Below are 17,251 nucleotides of genomic sequence, written 5' to 3'. Positions count from 1 at the left end.
ATGGGGGGATTGTAGTGTTTGTAGAAAGGGGATAAGGGGTGTGGGGGAAGGTAGGTGGGTGGATATAGAGGGATGTAGGTTGGTCTGTGGGTAGGAGTGGGGCAATTGCTGGGGGCACTGTGGGTGTGGGGGACCTTGTGCAGGGGCTGCTTAGGAGGGGTGGGTCCTCTGGCCCCCACAGGGTGCAGGCCCCCCAGCACATGGAATGTCCCCCCCAGGGTCCCAGCTCCACCCTGGAGGGCCACAGCCCCTATCCCCCACAGGGCCCCAGCTCCCCTGCCCAGGGCCTATAACTAACCTTTAACAGCAGCAGTGGGGGGACCATGTGCTGAGCCCAGTCTGGTTCTGCTGGCTCTGGGGCTGGTCTTGCCACCTAGCCGGGCTGGTCTTGTGGCAGCAGGACCTAGTGTGGCACACAGGGATTGCATGCCAAGCCTAGCCGGGTCCTGGGCCACCTCTGCAGCCCAGCTGGGCTGGGCCCATGGTGACAGGACCCAGTGCGGCATGCGGGGACCATGTGCCAGGGCCAGCTGGGTCCTGAGGCCCCTTTGCAGCCCAGCCAGGATGGGCCCAGATCCCTGAGGCTCAGTAGTCTGGCTTTGCACCAGAGCGGGTCGTAGGGCTCCAGGAGGCGCACACAAGAGCCGTGCCTCCTGGAGCCCTGTGACCTGCTCCGGTACAAGGCCGGACTAGTGAGCCACATGGGGCTGGGCCAGGTCCTCACCCTCCCGCAGGCACAGGGGGCACAGGTGGGAGCTGGCTCTGGGGCCTGGCCCATGCTGATAGGAGCCAGCGCGGCATGCGGTTTGTGCGTGCTGCGCCAGGTCCTGCTGCGGCTGGGCCCTTACTATAGCTACAGGACCCAGCCCAGTACGCAGGGACCACACAGAGTACAGTCCTGTGCGCACCTCCCGGAGCCGTGCAACCTGCTCCGGTGCAAAGCCAGACTAGTGAGCCTCAGGGATCTGGGCCAGGTCCTCACCCCACCGCAGCCCCAGGAACATTCCCCCTGCCACTCTCCGAACCCCCCCACCACATCCCCCTGCCACCCCTCACCTCCCCCACACACCCATGAAGCCCCCCACAACTTACCTTGGACAGTGCTGGGGGCAGCAGGAACACCAAAGAGACGCTCTGCCAAAACCAGAGCATCTGTTTTGGAGGACTGGCTCCAGGCACAGTCTTGAACTGTGCCTTGCTCTGCTCTATGGAGGATGAAGGATGGGATTCACCTCCAAGGAGGAATATTATGCACTGGACCGGTCCTGCAGGGAGCAAACCAGGAAAGCCAAGGCTGAAACTGAACTCCAACTAGCTTCGAGCATCAAGGACAATAAAAAGTCCTTTTTTAGATATGTGAGGAGCCGGAGGAAAAGCAAGGGCAACATTGGACCCCTGCTGAACCAGATGTGACAACTGACACCCAGGAAAAAGCCAAACTATTAAATGGGTACTTTGCGTCAGTCTTTCATCAGTCCCACGGGACGCCCATGCCTGCTATGGGACAGGGAGGTCTGGGTGAGGTAGATCCCCTGCCCTCCATCAATACTGACCTCATGAAGGAACACCTTAAGAGGCTGGTTACCTTCAAGTCAGCTGGCCCTGACAATCTACACCCCAGGGTACTCAAGGAGCTGGCTAGCATCATAGCCCAGCCCCTGGCAGGGATCTTTGAGAGCTCCTGGCGCTCTGGTGAAGTGCCCAAAGACTGGAAGGAGGCCAATGTGGTGCCTATCAAAGGGAGGAAAGTGCGTCCAGCAAACTATACGCCCATCAGCCTGACTTCTATCCTGGGGAAGATCTTAGAAAAGTTTATTAAAGAGGCCATCCTTACTGGACTGGCCGGCGCCAACATCCTAAGGGATAGCCAGCACAGGTTTGTTGCAGGTAGGTCTTGCTTGACCAATCTCATTTCCTTCTATGATCAGGTGACCCATCACCTATTGCTGATGACACCAAACTTTGGGGTAGAGCATCCACACCAGAAGACAGGAGGATGATCCAGGCTGACCTGGACAGGCTCAGGAAATAGGTGGACGAGAACCTGATAGTGTTTAACACTGAAAAATGCAAAGTTCTCCACCTCGGGAGGAAAAACCTGCAGCATCCTTATATAGGCTCGGCAGTGCTACGCTGGCTAGCACTATGGAAGAAAGAGACTTGGGGGTCATCACTGACCACAAGATGAACGTGAGCCTGCAATGTGATGCTGCCGCTAGTAAAGTGACCAAAAAGCTGGCGTGCATCCATAGATGCTTCTCAAGCAAATCCCCGGAAGTCATTCTCCCCTTGTACTCGGCTTTGGTGAGGCCGCAGCTGGAGTACTGCGTCCAGTTTTGGGCTCCACAATTCAGAAAGGATCTGGAGAAGCTTGAGAGAGTCCAGAGGAGAGCCACGCGCATGATCAGAGGTCAGGAAAACAGATCTTATGACGAGAGGCTGAGAGCCATGGGACTCTTTAGCCTGGAAAAGCGCAGGCTCAGGGGTGATCTGGTGGCCACCTATAAGTTTACCAGGGGTGACCACCAGGATCTGGGGGAACGTTTGTTCACCAGAGCTCCCCAGGGATGACGAGGTCGAACGGCCATAAACTACTGCAAGGCCGTTTCAGGCTGGACATAAGGAAGAATTTCTTTACTGTCCGAGCCCCCAAGGTCTGGAACAGTCTGCCAGCGGAGGTGGTTCAAGCACCTACACTGAACACCTTCAAGAGTAAATTGGATGCGTATCTTGCTGGGATCCTATGACCCCAGCTGACTTCCTGCCCTTTGAGGTGGGGGGCTGGACTCGATCTCCCGAGGTCCCTTCCAGCCCTGATGTCTATGAAATCTATGAATCCTATTGTGGAGTGGTTTTTTTAGACCTGGATATCCAGGAATCTAATTTTCTCCCTGTACTGCAAACTTGCAGCACGGGGAACATTTTTTTGTTCCCACACGTGCCTGTTGCCTCGCCTCAAAAGGGTTTGAGGGGGGCAACAGGGACATGCGTACTCATCTGGAGTTCAGCTGTGCTGGCCTAAAATGATTTCCAAATATTTTACCTCCTGCTGTATGAGTTGAGCGTTTTGTCTGTTAACTTTAAATTCTGTATCTTGAATAAATTATACTATTGCACGGATAGCTTCATAAATTCTTGCATGGGTCCATGAACTAAAATGTCTACATAGGATGTAACTGCAGTTTGATATTGCTCAAGCAACTGTTCCCACATCTCAGCTTATTTTTAGCCCGCACCTTCAGGCTAACTTTTTTTTTTTTTTAAACATCTCTTTTCGGTCCTCAGGCAACTTCAAAACCCGATTCTTTTAAAGGCTGCATATTGATGCCCCTGAGGAATTATATGTAAATTAATGTTTTCTGCTTCTTTGAAAAAAAATATTGGTTTGGTAATGGAGTTTTGGCCTCCTTTTCACTAAATCCTTTAAGGGACTTTACTATATTTGCCTTCCAGAATTGGAAAGGCGAGGGCTCATCACTTACTATAGAAAAAGAAGCACCTGTATTTACCAACATCTTGCTCAGGTGTCTCTATTCCTTTTCATATTGTAACAAACATTTTACTAACTCAGTTGTTGGAAGCCCTTGGCTGTTTTCCTTTTGTTGAATGATCCACAGGAAATGCACTTTGAACGTGCAAAACAAAATTAGGAAACTGTGGCTGCAGATACCTTGCTAAACATCTGGTTATTATTATTAGGGGTTTTGCTCCCTTTTCAAGACTTTCATTTGATTTGCTTATCCTTTGACTGTATTTTGATATACAGTAGGAGTAGCCTTATTTACAATTCTGGCGGGTCCAGCCCTGATCTATGTGCAGGTTTTCATAGATTTTAGGGGCAGAAGGGACTTATTAGATCATTGAGTCCAACCCCCTGCCCTCAGTTTTGTACGTGATCAGGTCACCAACTTTTAGTTGTCCAGATTTTTCAAGTGGCCCAAAATGCCTGTCCATCTGAGTAGATTTTACCTTTAAAAGTCAGGCACCTGCATTTTTCTCTGCCAGTCATGGCTTAGTGGGGAGTAATGTCACGGGCAACTGTTGTTTTTCACAAAGCCCTAAGAATCAAAGGCTATTTTACCTTTCAATCTCTGCCTCGTGGGCTTACTACTTCTCTTAGAGCCATGTTTAGAGCGTGGTTTGCCCACTTCACTTGCCCTCAGCCCTGGGGTTTCTTCATTTCAGATGCCTGACAAGCCTTTTTTATTAAACTGACTTACTTTTTTATCAGCTTGCTGTAAGCTAGCCAAGTTTATTTGTGCAAATCACATTTATCTAAACTTCTTTTTTTTTCATTACTTACAATTAAATTATCAATCAATGTTATTAGTCTTGGTGTTGCCCTCTGTGTCGAATTTTGACCTTCATGGGAACCGTTTAGCTGTTAAACCCCCAGTTTAACCCTTGTCACTGGCACCCATACTTCATGGGTGCCAGTGACAACAAGGGTTAAAGTGGGGGTGCCAAACAAGTTTGCTTTTTCCACAGGGGAGTTGTGGGTTTGCCTGGATTGTCCTTTTGGTTACTCTTTATAGTCTTCTGCCCAATTTTATAGCTATCTTTAGCTCCCTGCATAATTTTCCAGGGCTGCTGTCTTTTCTTATGAAACAGCACTTTTCTGGGGAAAACCAGTTTTAACGCTGCAAGTGTCACTGATCTACCCTTTATATTAGGGAGCAGTGCTGCAACGTCTTTTGGATTCATACCTTCTTGACACACTGTGGGTGATTAAGCAAATAGTAATGCTTTCCTTTTCTCAGCGGACTTACTGCGCTGTGCCTCCCGAGGCTGTAGCAGCCTGTAGTGCTTTTGCAGTTACACGATTGAACCGAGCTCCACATTTATTAACCTTTTTCTTAAGCTGCTCCCTTTCCCATACCAAGTCATCTGTCTGTTGTTTCTGGTTTTGAACTAAACATACATTGTACTTTGCAACTTCCCAGAGAGCCCATCCTGCTTTTCTTTTTCTCCTTAATTAGTTTTGGTTTTGCAGCAGTAACCAATTATTATATCAGACCTTTTTTATTAAGGATTCTGGCTAAACGACATGCTCCCAAAGATGACATAACACACATACAGCCATAATATAAATAAGTTTGAGCAAAGTAACCAAACTACAAATATTACACTAAATATAGAGCCCACCAACATAAAAAAAATTATTAACATAAATACAGTAGTAAATCAAGACTTTAATCTATAATATTGTTGTACATAGATTCACAACTGAAACAATAAAATCAAAACTAATGTTAAAATGTATCACTCATATCAGTAATAACAGCTATTTAACTCTAATCGCTTCAGCCTTATAAGCAAAAATTGCGAGATGATTTACTACATTTGGATCTGTTTGCTGCAGAGGCAGTAATCAAAACACCGAATGCCTTACAAGCCTGCTTTAAGGAGTCATGTCCCCGAAAGGCACTCAGACTCCAGGGACAGGAACCCTTTTCTTGGACCCATTGTTCTAACAGGGTCCATTTCTTTACCAGTGCCTGGTCCCTGCCAGGGGGAGGATACTGGTCTGGGGTGGTCATTCTTGGCAGCAGGTTGTGACCCTAATCACCAAGAAGGACTAGTTACTATAATTTGCAGGTGTCTCGGATACCCCTTTCCCAAGGTCCAAAAAGACCTACTTCCACGATCAAACCTTGGGAACAGTCGGGGAGTAGGGTCCCTAGAGATGGCCATCATGCCCCTAGGGCCCTGTGACCATGCTAGCTTCGCCCTGCGGGCACCTTCTAGTTTCACCAAGGCAGTTTCTGTCCTTAAAGAAGCAGGCACACCTTAGCGCCCTGAGAGAGAAACTAATAAATGACTTATTTCAGTCAGATCTAGAAGGCTAAACAGACAACCTACATCCACAGTCATGCCTTTGGGAAAACCTTGCGTTTAAAGGCTAAACAGATGACCTCCAGCCATGATCATCTAATGACCTACATCCACAGTCATGCCTCAAAAAGCACGCCTTAGGTATCCTAGACTGACACAATCAGACCTGCATCCCTCCACAGGCCTACAATGAACATGCCAAGTTGCTGGAACCACATCCACAGTCCAAACAACATGGGGGGGACATCCACAGTCCACGCCTGTTACCTGGCTGCCCACTTTCTCCACCAATTTGTTGTGTCCCTGTGACGCTATATTGGGTTTTGTACTGGGCAAGGAGACTAAGACGCACTTGTCCTAAACTAAAAGTAAGTTTACTGAACCCTAACAGATATAACTCTAATTAAAACTGAAGCAGCATTAGCAGTTAAATTTTTTAGTTTTATTGCTAGTCAAAGCAGATGCTCACCACCCCATAATATTGCGAATGCAACTTCACTGGTTGGTCAGGCCATGAAATCTTGTCCGGGGCTCTTGGTTCCATAGGCGGGTTAACACACAGGCTAGCGTGGCAGAGGCCCCTGGGCCCTGGCCCATCTGGGGCCCCCCCGATGTCAGGGTTTCCCCACCCACTGCCTGGGTTTCCATGGAAAAGCAGGTTTCCCCTTGCAGGTGGGTAGCGGTGTAGCTTAAAAGGAGTCATGCTTGGGGCATGGCCTGGAGCACAGCCGAGCAGCACTTCTGCAGGTAAGTTTAATGGGGGGCAGGGGCATGGGGGGCCAGATCAAGGCCCACATAGTGAGGGGGCAAGTGTGGCAGGGCAGGGGCTGGGCTGCAGCTGGGGAACCTGGGGCCGAGGTGAGTGTGCTGCAAGGTGTGGGCCGTGGGACCATGCAAGCGTGGCTGCAGCCGTGCTGAGTCCAGCCAGCGGCCACTACTGTGAGCATGGCGCTGGGCTGCAGGGGTGCCTGGCTGCGCTGGAGGAGCTGAAGAAGGTGTGCGTGTGTGTCTCTGTGTGTTCATGGTGGGGAGAGTGTGCTTGTGTTTTTGTCTGTGTGTGTGTGTGTGTGTGTGTTCATGACAGGGAGTGTGTTTGTGTGTGTGTGTCCATGTGCAGAGACTGAATGAGAGTAGAGTGTGTGCGTGTGTGTGTGCAAGCATTTGTGTATGTGCAAGTCTGTATGAGCATGCGTCTGTGTGCGTGCGTGTCTTTGTGCATGTGCATGTGCATCTGTGTGTGTCTGTGTTCATGGCAGGGAGAGTGAGAGTGTGTGTGTGTGTGTGTGTGTGTACACTGGGCTGTGGCTGAGGAGAGGTGGTGGGGGGCAGGAAAAGAGGAAGGCATGTGCCCCACTGAGCCCCAGCTTGGCGGCGTCAACCCAGCCTCCCCTGCCAGCATGGGGGGGGTGTCTTCCCCACCCCCTGTTGCAGCCAGCTCCCATGGCAGGAGGGGCCCTCTAATTTTGTGTTTGTCGAGGGCCCCCGGTATACCTTAATCTGCTTCTGTGGCTGGTTCCCACATCCGATGTTGAGACAGGATCTTGGATGGGTGACAGGAACTCTTCAGGCTTTCTTCAGGGGTGCTCTGAAGGGGGCACTCTCTCACCTCTCTTTATACACCAGAGAGCTTGCATTTCTTAATACATAAAATTAGCTTAAGCCTTCCTCCTAATGCATATTAATAATCTTGCTTCTGTTTGCCAGATATGGTTCCCTTTAACTGGAATTTTCTATTCTGAAGTAATCTTTTCATTCTTAGGTGGCGATAGGTTTTGCTCTGACTGTTCTTCTTTTGCCCAGGTTATACTGATTCAATTTAGTTAGCCAACTTCCCGATTCATTTGAAGTCAGGGACAGAAGTTTTCCATCTGGTCCTTTCACTGGGTGCATGTCTCAACCACAGTTCAAGCTAAGCATGCAGCTTGAGCTAAGCACAAAGGTCAAACCCAGGCTTGAAGGTCTCTGGGTCCCAGTAGCTGGGCTCTCCACACTCCAGCCGTTGCTGCTGAGGCTGGGGGACAAGCAGTAGCACATCTGGAGGGGGTGAGTGGGGCAGGCAGGATGGCTCCATGGGTTGGAACAGGGCTGCGAGAAGGATCTCTGACAATCCTGTATTGAGGGACTAAGGGCCAACTGAGGCTTCTTGATCTACCCCTTTGTGAGCCAATGACACCACTCTGTCCAGCCTTCACTGCCACCGGTATAAAGGCACAGCAGCATGGATCATTCAAAACAACACCTTAGCAAACAAATCTCTGTACTGCATATATCTCTCCCCTGGGAAGAGAACAGACCATGCAGGAGAGATGTCAGTCACAATATATGGGGTGCAGCAGGAAGGCTGCACTCAGATACCACAACTGCGTGAGTGGGACAAGAACAACAGAGTAAAACAGAATGGCCTTGACAGCTTCAGGCTACGGCATCATCTGCTACAGATTAAGCAAAATGTCTTTGAAAGAGGTTCTTGTTGCTGCTTGGTAGAAACTACAGAACCAGTGATGCGTTTGAATCTCATTAACAGCCTTCCCTCCTAAATCAGATATTTAGAGTGAATTCACAATCCACCCTCCCCCTAGGCTTCTGCCAGATCATGGAACCACTCACAGTGTGAAGGATTTATGGCTGCAGGGGTTCAACAGTACATGCCACCTCCCAACTTACTGCTTCCCTCTTCTTCAGATGAATATCCTCTTAAAATCGTCTTTCTATACCCTTCTCCCCTCCAAATGTAGCCAGTTTCCATTTGGCAAATACTGAATTCTCTTCATTTCTAATGTGCCAGAAGCCTATAAGGCTCTATTCTGCTGCATCTTTGATATACACCAACATTTTGTGGGACAGAGATTTCAGGCAGTTTGGTTTTTGGGGAAGTGACTCTCTCTATGTTTGTACAACATTTAGTACCTAAAACCCCAGTCCTGAACAGAGCCTCTGTGTGATACCCTCATGTCAGTATTACCTAGAAAAGGGTCATTTCCATCCACCTTAGAAGTTATCTTGTGCTTATGCTAAGCTGTGCAATGCCCTGGCTAACAGAACTGCGGCAATGAAAGGAATGAGTAATGCTATACCCAGTTCTCCTGGCCAGCATTAAGAGGAAGGCATGGATTGTGACCCTCCGAGTTCATGGAGGGGAGTTCATGATGAGTAGTTGCTCCTTAAGGAAGTGATCCTAGAAGCACAAAGGGAGTCAATCCCAACCCATAGAAAATGTGGTAAAAGGGCTCAACAACCCCCTTGGCTCCACAGGGAACTCATGGACCTCCTACACCTAAAAAGAGGCCTACAAAGGATGGAAAACAGGAAACACAACTAAGGAGGAGCATTCTGCATTGCTCCATACCTGCAGGGAGCGAACTAGGAAAGCCAAGGCTGCAACTAAACTCCAACTGGCTACATGAATCAAGGACAATAAAAAGTCCTTTTTCAGATATGTGGGGAGTTGAAAGAAAAACAAGGGCAACGTTGGACCCCTGCTAAACCAGCTGGGACAGGTGACTACTGGCACCCAAGAAAAAGCCGGTCTGCTTAATGATTACTTTGCATCAGTTTTTCACCAGCCCAAAAGGACCACTCTGCCAAACATGATGTGGGTTGACCAGAGTGAGGATGAATATATGCCCACCTTTTGCATGGACCTTGTGAGGGAGCATCTTGAGAGGCTGGACCCGTACAAATCAGCTGGTCTGGATAGACTGCACCTAAGAGTGCTAAAAGAACTGGCAGACATCATAGCACAGCCAGTGGCAAGGATATTCAGGAACTTGTGGTGCTCGGGCAAAGTACCTGAAGATTGGAAGGGAGGAAAACAGACCCAGGAAACTACAAGCCAATAAGTTTGACTTCAATCCCTGGGAAGATTTTGGAAAAAATTGTCAAAGAAACCATTTTTGATAGAGTAACAGAAGGCAATATTCTGAGGGATACCCAGCATTGGTTTGTTGCAGGTAGGTCTTGTCTCTCCAACCTCATTTCCTTCTATGACCAGGTGATGTATCACCTGGACAAAATGGGAGACATTGATATCATATATTTGGACTTTAAAAAAGCCTTTGACCTGGTGTCCCATGATGTCCTCATGGAAAACTTGGGCAACTGCAGCCTCAACTACTCCACAGTCCAATGGCTGGGGAACTGGCTCCAAGTCGGACCCAGAAAGTGGTATTTGACGGATCCAAATCAACACAGCACTCGGTGCCCAGCGCTGTCCCCCAAGGCTCCGTTCTCGGACCTGTACTCTTTAATGTCTTCATAAATGATCTGCACACTAGTGTCAGAACTGGACTGGCTAATTTGCTAACAACACCAAACTTTGGGGAAAAGCGTCCACGCTTGTCAGCTGGTAATCCAGGCCGACACAGATAGGTTTGCAAGGTGGGCGGATGAAAACCTGATGACATTGGCACTCTAAGGATAAACACGAGGTTGGAGAAGCTATGATGGCATGTAAAAAAAAAAAGCGATGCGCCAGGCAGTGGAATGGGGCATGGGTCCTTTGGAGGTGTGTTTATAGCAGGGGGAAGGGTCAATCCACCCACAATTTCAACAGTGAACCAAAGCTGTTCACAAATGGCCTCTACGTGCACAGCATGAAACCTCCCTAAAGTTGGGTGGGAACCCCGGGATTTTCTCTGTGAGAAACTACAGTTACTTTGCCGCTTAGTTTTAACACCTCGAGAGCTCCCTGTTCTCTGCTTTTCTCTCATCAACTGCGTGCTTTAGTTTCAGTGCAGCAGAACCACTGCAGGACCTGGGGCAGGCACCCACCGCTCCCAGCACCGTCCTATCCAGCAGTGCCAAAAGCCGTCTCCAACTGGCTGGTGTAACCCATGCAGGGGGATGCTCCCTGAGCCAGTATCACTTCTTAGGACCTGTGAGGGTCCAAAGGGCTGGCAGGCCCCAGTAAAAACTCAGCACAAGGCAGGGGTCCCAGCTGCTCCCAAAGACAGATAATGATTTCTCTATGTAGGCAGACAATTCTGTCTTCTGCAAACCTGTCCGGCGACCTGATTTGAGTCTAGGCACCATCCCTGGGCCTTCTGGACAAACTTTGCCATGGGGCTGCAGAGCTCTTTGCTTCACAGAAGTCAGGAGCTAGGAGTCAGGAGTCGCACGCTCTTTTCCAGGGTCTGGAAGGGCAGTGTTGCCTCCGAGTTGGAGCAGTAGTTGCCGACAGATTACCCAAGCACAGCAGCATGACAACTTTGTTTCCAAGGCTCATATGGCTGAGGACATGAGGCCTGAGTTTGCCTGAAGTAGCTTTTCAGCCTCAGGTTACTATATGGGGCTTCAAGTAATGAGTAGGTTTGGGAGCGTACCACACATACATATGGACAAAGGCTTGAGCTTGTGGCTTCCTGACTTCCATTTCAGCGCGCCGCTTCCAGCAGACCTATGGAAGTCCAGGCCCTGAGAGTCACGCATGGCTTGCTACCCAGAACTGGAACCAATTTGCTATCAATCATGGGCCTGACTACCTGGGAATGCTCCATCCTGATGCCATAAAAGTATCCCACCCTAGTTATACCGTGATAACTCCCTGTGCTTATTGCAGAATAAGAGTGGCTTTCTTTGGTTTAGCTTAAATCATTTTCCAGTTGATGCAAATTGAAGGGCCCTATTATACCAGAAGAGGAGTGCCCACCTGGGGTTTCCACTGCCTTGACTACAGTGGTTTAAATTCATGCCTTATCTCACGGGTGGGCAATTATTTTGGGCAGAGGGCCGGTTACCCACTTTTGGCAGGCTGTCGAGGGCCACATGGGTAGCCCCACCCCCTGGTCACCATCTGGGGACCAATGTCCCAGGGCCAGCACCGGTGGGGCCCAAAGTGGGGCACAGGCTGGCAGGGGTCTGTGGAGCCGGGCTGGGCAGCACCAGCAGAGAGAGGGGGGAGCTGGCCTGGCTCCATAGAGCCCCTGCTGGCTGGGACCCCATGCTCTCGCCACCCTGCTCTGGGCCCCACTGGCACTGGGCCTGGGACACCGGTGCGGGCCCTGTGCTCCTGCTGCCTCCCACACCTGCTCACTCCCAGTGTCCCCCAGCCCCACCGCACAGGCGGGGGGCAGCGCGCAGCCCTGACCCCCTGCTTGCCAGCAGGGAAGAAGATGGTGCTGAGCGCAGAGAAAAGCGGCTCCTCTTCCACCCCATGGCCGGCGCTCCTTGCTGCAGGTGCTCGCGGCCCACACGGGGCTGTCCAGAGCAGGCATAGGCAGCCCCACGTGGGCTGCAACCAGCTGCAGCGTGGGGTGCTTGCCACAGGGCAGGCAAGGGGCCACTTTTCTCTGTGCTGGGAAGGAGCCGGGGGAAAAGCTGGGTGGGGAGAGGGGTGGGAAGCGGCCCCTCGCCCACCCCATAGCTGGTGCTCCCTGCTGCAGTCACTCACAGCCCACGCAGGGCTGTCTGGAGCAGGCACAGGCAGCCCTGCGCCGGCTGCGACCAGCTGCAGCATGAGGCACCAGCCATGGGGTGGGTGAGGGTCACGTTTCCTTCCCCCCCACGCTCATCTTTTCCCCAGGCCACTTTTCCCCGGGCTCCTCCCCTGCCCTCCCCCTCTTCCCTGCCCCCTTACCTGAGTTTCTGGCATGGGGCAGCCTCATGGTCCCAGGCCAGAAGCCACAACTGGGGCTTCCAGCTGGGAGAGGGGGGCTGGGTAGGCCCTGCTGTTGCAGAAGCCCGCCAGGCTTCTCCTGGGTCCTACCGCCCTTGGTTCCTGACATTTTTGACAGGAACCAAGGGCAGATTAATATTAATTTTCTAAAATTTTTAGAGGCCCTGCGGGCTGGATAGATTTGGCCCATGGGCTGTATTTTGCTCACCCCTGCCTTATCCCAGTAAAACATCTTGTGTAGAAAAGTCCTGGATTCTCGAACTTGTCCTTGGGGCCAAGCACTAGATCCCACAAAGGACCTCTCAGCAAAATCCACAGAGCTCTTGCCCTGTATTTTTTCTTTGTATAAAAAAAACTATTGACATTTTTAAACAGATAATTGGGGGGGATTTATCATTTTGGGAGCCCCTTTACAAAATGAGCTCAGATTGAATCTCAGACTCCACCCTGGCCACTGCAGGACCAATCAAATTTCCAGCTGATCTGATCTGGTTGTGAAGAGTTCAGAGAGGATGTAAACTCACCTCTAAAAAGATCCCAGGCTTTAAATTCACAGTTGATATACCCCATATTCAGTCGGAAAGTCTTTATGTGGTCAGATGAAGAAGAGGACTGCGTGTCAATTATTGAACATGAAGAAGGAAGAGGCTGTGTGAGGAGATGCATGATTTAGTAGCAATTATGAGGGCCTTATGGCTGGGATTCAGGCTGGTTACTTCATTATAATTTTCTGGAACCCTAGACAATAGAGATAGTCCTGTGAGGTCTCCTCTCATCCATTACACCGAGGGCTCGCCCGGCACCATTTCCTGCACCACTGTGCCGAACAGCTAGCCACACAAGGGTTCACAGCCTGACAGTCCTTGCCATAAAGGTTCTTTCCAGATCTCTGCATGGATGAGTACACATATGGGATGGGACATAATGAACTCACGTACTACCCTGAGGCTGACTCACATCCTGGCCTTCCACTGCAATGCACAGTGTTGACATGGTGCCTATTAGCAGTGCTGGGAAGCACTTTGGACATGGTCCTTGTATACGCTAAAAGCTGACCGGTCGGAAATTCAAGAAAGCTCAGCAGAGGTGAAGATAAGAATCTGCTTGACAGACACCTGCCCATGTTCACAACTGAAGGGGCATATTTTCAGGGTAGAGGACCTCCTTACATGTGTATTAATATTAACATATCCAAATTCCCACAACCTAGACTGTGAAAATCATGCCCTTAGGGCCCTGCTCCAGGAATTCAGCATAGGAAGGTGCATCTTTATTTTCACAAACATCTTTGACTCGGTAGGGTACTTACCTGCGTTTAAGCAGCTTGGGACAGGTATGCCTAGGGCTTGAATATAAATATCAAGTAGGGGCAGAGGGAGTTAGCTCTACAAAAGCAATGGCTTAGGCTGCAATCCAAATCACAGCTGCAAACACTTAACCCTGAAAAAAAACTTAGGGAGGATTTATGTTAGACTAGTGGTTAGTCACTAACCCAATCAAGTAACATTAATCAAGGTTCTGCAACAGCCCAATCCCTGCTGAAGTGCGGTTTGGCTCGTCTCTTCAGCGTCTGCAGTAAGAGCTACAAAAATAGGTGATGTTTACCCCAGGGGTTGGTGGGGGGCATTCAATTGGCAAGAAAGGCAAGATCCAAACGTGAGATTCACGTTGGATCAGACAGGTAAGCCACAAATCCCTTTCTTTGACAAGAAGCTGACAAGAAGCCCAACGCTATCATATATTTGCTTTGGGATAGTAAACAGCTCATTGCTTAATGAAGACTCCTTGCCCAAACTTAGGCAGATATTGGAAAATCTCAGCAGTACAAGAGCAGAAAATGTAAATGCATGCAAGTCTTGCTCAGTCATCAGACTCTCTCCCATCAGTTTTATGGCCCTTGTCACATAGAACTGTAATATAGGAATGCCTGTGTTTCAGACAGGATACTCAATACCCAGCTCACAGGCTAGATCTAGCTCCCAGAGCCCTGTCACACAGCTTGCAGGGGCTTCCTGCCAATCTGGAAAGTTGGAGGCATGGTAGGAGCACTGGTAGCATTAATTGCTGCTCCCTTGCTGCTAGATTTCTGGACCTGTGGGGAGCCCCATGCAGTAGTGTATCTGGGAGGAGTGATAGGGGCAACCACCCTGGTGCCAACTTAGTGGGGGAAGTGGCTGCAGCTGGCAGTTGTGTATTTGCAATCACAAATGCAGGGACAACCTGAAGTCACAGTTTTCACTTTCCTGTAGGTGCCCTGCTGCTTCCCTACAGTGCGGGCCCTGTGGCCCAGGTAGTGTGACAGATCAGGCATACAGCATGACACCAAGTCTGATCCAAGCCCCCAGAGTAGTGTGGGCCGCCCTCAATCTTAGCGGGCAGGTGCTTGTTGGCTCGGCTCAGCCTGGCCCGGCTAGGTCAGAAGCTGAGGGCCATGCTGCAGCCCTATTTGCCAGGGCCTGATACCTGTGCATGGGGCCTGATTCAGCCCATGGATCAGCTCCTTGCCACTTACGTGGCTCACAGGGCCAAAGGTTGAGCATCACTGTTTCAGACCATTAGGAATTTTTTCCTGATTTCTAAAGCAAATAAGGAAAAAGAATAAGAGACATGGGACCAATAGTTCAAAGTCATCATTGCTTTTAAATATTAGGAAAAAAATGCTTCAAAGCTTCTAGCTGGTGCATGTTCTCCTTTCCAGAGTAGAGAAGCTGGTAAATCTCTGACAATAAATATGCACTATAGCTGGCTACATGCTTTCAGGGGGAAGTAGGTTAGTGTAGCAGGCTGCATAGCTGCAGGGAGGGGAGCTGAGAGAAGACTGTGAGAGCAAGATAGAGAGAGAAAGCCGGCATGAGAGCATGCACTATCAGGCTACCTTCCACTTTGGCTGTGTCTGAATAGCCTAGCCAGTGGTTTTATGAAGAAGAGATGAATTTCAAGTAAACATCCACGGATACGTAATCCAAGTGAATGCAGAATTTCTAAACATGAGTATTTGCCCCAGAGTTTATTGGGAGAGTGTGTCGCTCCTCCAAGAAGGTATCCAAAACACTTCCTGCGTGGACCCTGGAGTGCAGTTCAAACAGCATTTCAGCAAGCTTCTCACAAGTTGTCCTCAGGCCAAGAATTATTCCCAGGAGTTATTTGTTGAAGGATGAACGTATTTCAGAGAATCAGGAGCTTCTTATGCATGATTTGTAAAGGAAGCTTCATTGTCCAGGGTGTTGACTGCAAATGACTGACTCAGATCCGCTGGCTGCTTTTGGATCTTTCCCCACCCACGTTGTAGCACTGTCAAGTTCCTGGTGGGGCTCAAAGCTGTGACATGGCTGGGCTGAGCGGCCACTGTCCTTTGTGCCTTTTTTGTTGGTCACTTGAGGCTAGGAGCGCTAAAAACACAGGAGTAATTACTGATAGGACCAAGTGAAAGCCCTTTGTTTGTACCCCTGCACAATACAGTCCTAAGATTGATGACTGCCTCCTGGTGACAACTAGGGACATGGGTCTGAGCAGAAACAAGACTCACCCAGAAACAAGACTCTCCTCTTGTCAGCACAGAGGCAGAAAAGGATCTTGGAGTCATCATTGATGCCAAGATGAACATGGGCCGGCAGTGTGGGGAAGCAGTCAGGAAAGCCAACCGCACCTTGTCCTGCATCCACAGGTGCATCTCGAGCAGGTCCAAAGAGGTGATCCTCCCTCTCTATGCGGCACTGGTCAGGCCGCAGCTGGAGTACTGCGTCCAGTTCTGGGCGCTGCACTTCAAGAGGGATGTGGACAGCATGGAGAGGGTCCAGAGGAGGCCACTAGCATGATCAGGGGACAGCAGGGCAGGCCCTACGAGGAGAGGCGACGGGACCTGAACCTGTTCAGCCTCCACAAGAGAAGGCTGAGAGGGGGATCTGGTGGCCATCTATAAACTTGCCAAGGGGGATCAGCAGTCAGTGGGAGAGTCCCTGTTCCCCTGAGCACTACCAGGAGTTACAGGGAATAATGGCCATAAGCTGACTGAGAAGAGGTTCAGGCTGGACATCAGGAAGCACTACTTCACTGTCAGAGCAGCTAGGAGCTGGAACCAGCTCCCAAGGGAAGTGGTGCTCGCTCCTACCCTGGGGGTCTTCAAAAGCAGGCTAGACAATCACCTAGCCAGGGTCGTTTGACCCCAGCATCCTTTCCTGCCCATGGCAGGGGGTTGGGCTTGATGACCTGCTTCCGTCTGTTCTGACCCTACCAACTATGAAACTATAGGGCATATGGTTGTTAGACAGTCTGCACCTGGAAGGGACTGGGTTTTATGGGCATTTGGGAGTGTCTGGGGTTGGAGTGGGAAATGTTGGAGCCAAAGCTAACATAGAGCAGCACTGGGACACACTGGGGTTGTTTCAGAGATGGAGCCCTTAGGGTTGGAATAACCCTGAACTTCTGAAAAACCTAAGGAGACCTGCCTCTAAGTGGAGGCTTTTTTTGGCTCTTAGTGGACTTATAGTAAAATGTGCTGATGGAAAGTTTACTTTTGCTATTTAGCTAGCTAAAATCTTACCTAACTCCCATAGGGAAACCAAAGGAAAATATCAAGAAAGCTCAAAACCATCATGAATATTAGATGAGAGTAGCTTTGCATATCTCATAGAGAACACATCAGGTCACACTCTCTTGGCTCATCCCTTGGAGAATGCACCACAATGTATTTCCCCAGCATGCAACACGCAGACTGCTCCAGCACATATACCCCATCATGCCCCACAGAGACTTCTCCAAGTTAACCTCCCCCCAGCATGTTAGGCGGAAACTCTGATGGGATAT

The sequence above is a fragment of the Crocodylus siamensis genome, chromosome 14 (genome assembly GCF_052110815.1).
Source record: "Crocodylus siamensis isolate JL-2025a chromosome 14, ASM5211081v1, whole genome shotgun sequence".
Taxonomy (NCBI): domain Eukaryota; kingdom Metazoa; phylum Chordata; order Crocodylia; family Crocodylidae; genus Crocodylus; species Crocodylus siamensis.
The sequence above is the reverse complement of the archived record's forward strand: the minus strand, read 5'-3'. Positions refer to the sequence as shown.